This window comes from Chrysochloris asiatica, unplaced genomic scaffold (genome assembly GCF_000296735.1).
Source record: "Chrysochloris asiatica unplaced genomic scaffold, ChrAsi1.0 scaffold00146, whole genome shotgun sequence".
In the NCBI taxonomy this organism is placed as follows: domain Eukaryota; kingdom Metazoa; phylum Chordata; class Mammalia; order Afrosoricida; family Chrysochloridae; genus Chrysochloris; species Chrysochloris asiatica.
In genome coordinates, this window is record NW_006408664.1 from 3,858,337 (window position 1) to 3,861,788 (window position 3,452).

Consider the following 3,452-nt stretch of genomic DNA (forward strand, 5'->3'; position numbering starts at 1 on the left):
TGTACCTTGTAAAATAAAGGCAATCCCTGTCTCGAGAAAATTTCCATGTAAGGAGTGTGTGGTGAAGACTGTGTGGAGTGTCTAATACCTTTGACCTGCATCTACATGCCTCAACTCAACTGATTCACCCAGCAGCCTTCCACAGAGTCCTGATGTGGAAGGTGCTATAGGATAAGCATTAGACCGTTAACTGCAAGGTTGGCAGTTCAAAGCCACCAGCCACTCCTCAGAAATCCTATGTTGTTGTTATGTGCTGTGGAGTCGGTTCCGACTCATAGAGACCCTGTAAAGGGTTTCCGAGGCTGTAAATCTTTATGGGTGCAAAAAGCCTCGTCTTTCTCCCGTGAAACAGATGGTAGTTTTGAACTGCTGACCCTGAGGTTAGCAGCACGATTCATAATCACTCCGCTACCAGAGCTCCTATGTTGTTGTTGTTGTTAAGTGCCGTCGAGTCGGTTGCGACCCATAGCGACCCTGCACAGGGTTTCCGAGGCTGTAAATCTTTATGGGAGCAGAAAGCCTCATCTTTCTCCCACGAAGCAGTTTGCGATTCGCAGCCCGATTCGTAACCACTACACTACCAGAGCTCCTATACAGGATGGTTATAAATTGGAACCATCGCAACTGCACTTAACAACTGCCACACAGGCTTCCATGGCTCACAAAGCAGTTACCTTAGAGACATGAAAGTGAAACCTGAATAGGCAGCCAACTTTTCCAAGGACATACAGCAATCAATCTCCCACCACATCAGGTTTCCCAGATTACTAAACAGACCTCTCCCTAAATTAATTCAAGTCATTCCCGGCTGGATGTGATTATTTTGAGTGTTCAGCCACAATCTTCCTGGTTACAGGTCTTGCTTCTGGCCGCTGGGCTTCTGATTGAAGCTGGAGGGCAAAGTCTGTTCAATTGTTCACAAAAAAGTTATCTAGACCAGCAAGTGTCTCCAGTCTTCCTAAGGAAATGAGCTAATCCAGAGGGACCACCAAAATAAAGGGGAGGAGAAAAAGGCAAAGGCCTGCGGATGTCTGAATTCCTTAATCCTGTTGTCCTTTGAGAAGGACGCTAGTCCTACCCTTTTTGTCCTACCCTTTTTGCTTTAGTTACACAAAAGACTAGCTGCTGCCAGAGTCAACTCTGACTCAAGGAAACTCCATGTGTATCAGAGAAGACCTCTGCTCTAGAGGTTATAGTTTTGGAAAATGATTGTCAGGTCCTTTTCCATGCTGTGTCTGGATGTACTTGAACCTCTGGTTAGTAGCTGAGCTCATAAACTGTTTGCCTCACTCAAAGACTCCAACATCAAAGATAAATTCCTCTATTTTGCTTACACTGATTCAGATTGGATTTCTGTATCTTGCAACTGAAAGGGCTCTAATAATTGCACCTTCTTCATAAATGTCTTTCTTGACTAACACGGAAGAAAGGTCTGGTGATCTGATCTGACAAAGACTACAGACCAGAAAACCCAGCAGGTTTTGGTAGAACACTTTTCTTGTACACATCCTTTCTAACATCGAGACTTCTGATCTGTATATGTGGCCACACATAGAATGTTTGTGTCAATGGGGAAAGATGTGGAAGGATTCCAACACTGCTTACAATAGGAGATGAACTTTTTCTTTATAAATGTTTTGTTTCACATGTTTGTTCTTTGATACATAAATGAAGTCAAACTATGAAAACATCCATAGTGCATGACTCTCCTTATTCTTGCTCATCTTATCACATACATGAAACACTTTCCTTAAATTCTGATACCAATTTATCCTCAGTTTATGTTGTCTGTTAATATTTAATACTGCATAGAGCATGAAAAAGAGGGATACTTTAGAGCTTCTTTGAAGAGGACAAAAATAAAAAATGTTAGCCCTCAATCAAATGTCTATGTCCAAACCCTGAGGGAGATGTTTGGGGAAAGAACGTTAGAAGCTCTTTCCCTAGTACAAAGCGGAGTCTTTCTCACTTTATACTAAATCTTCCCTCGGTGATATAACAGACATTGGTGATTGGGGGATTATCTTCAGAGTGTCAGATAGCCTAATAAGCAACTTTCTTATTCTGAGAATACAAAGGTCCATGAAAAATATATTGGAAGATATGTCTAAAATTCTTAGAAATTAGGAGACGACAACCAGGAATGACAAAGTGATTTGCCCAGGTTACATAAAGTGACAGACCTAAGAATTTACATTAAAAAAAAGCCAAATTGTCTTCCAGAACTTTTCTGTACATAATTAATTCAAGGGCTTTGGAATATTGTTATATCTATGTGGTCGTCTACTGTGTTACAGCCAAATTTGTATCTGATTAAATAAATATGTGCAGGCTTCAAAAAGATTGTGGAAAAATAGAATTCAAAGATGATAGAATTTTTCCATGAACCTCTGTAAGCCCTTTCATATGTATAATTCTTGCAAGGTGTCTCTATCCCACTTCTGTCATGAAGGATGACATATTTATCCTAAAACAGGTCAGCAACTCATGTAACATAGTCATTTCCCAGTTTTAAAAAACTGCTCAACTTTTCATCGTTGTTGTTGTTAAGTGCTGTTGAGTCATTTGCGACTCATAGCAACCCTGTGTAGGGTTTCCAAGGAGTAGCTGGTGGTTTGAACTGCCTACCTTTAGGTGAGCAGTCCAGTGCTTATCCTACAGTGCCACACCAGGATGCCTCAACTTATACACATTAAAAAATATGCTTGATGACTATACTTTAACCTATGCCCCTTGTAAAGTATAAGTAAACCATAATGGGAAGGTAGGTTTCAGTTTAACTTCCAGACCCGAATTATACATACATTTCCAATGTTAGCATGCCATCTTGTGGCCTCCTATTCCTGTGCAACTCAGTACCTTACCACCATTTTTGAGGATTAGAAGACCTAATCCGGATGAGCTTTTAAATGTATATATGAAGCAGTTTCATGGAAAAATTCCAATATCTTTAAATTCTATTTTTCTGTGAACTTTTTGAAGCCCCCTTATATAAATATGTCCACTTTAAACTTCTATTTAATCATGTAGCATATAAGCTAACTGCACTTTCAACTTCACGCCCAAGCCAATTTGAGGCTGACAAACCTTACTTAATCAGAAAGACAGATGCTGGAAGCTACAAATGAAAGAAAGTCACCTAATTGGGAAAAAATATATATCTGAAAGGCAGGTAACTAAAAAAGAAAAAAAAAATCTCGATATTTATTGAATATAAATGCATACAAGCTTATTGAAAAGGAATCTGTAATTTTTTGGGGCAAAGACAGTATTAATTAATATGGTCTCTGATAAAGATGTAAAAGTAGGGCAATTGAAAACAGGATTCAGAAATCCATTAGAAGCAGGATTTTAGGATTGTTAAGCTCACTCAGCAATACATGGTTCCCTCGAACTAGAGGAGTCACAAATGAATAAAAACCCAGTGCCAGTTTTCAACAATGCCAGCTGAT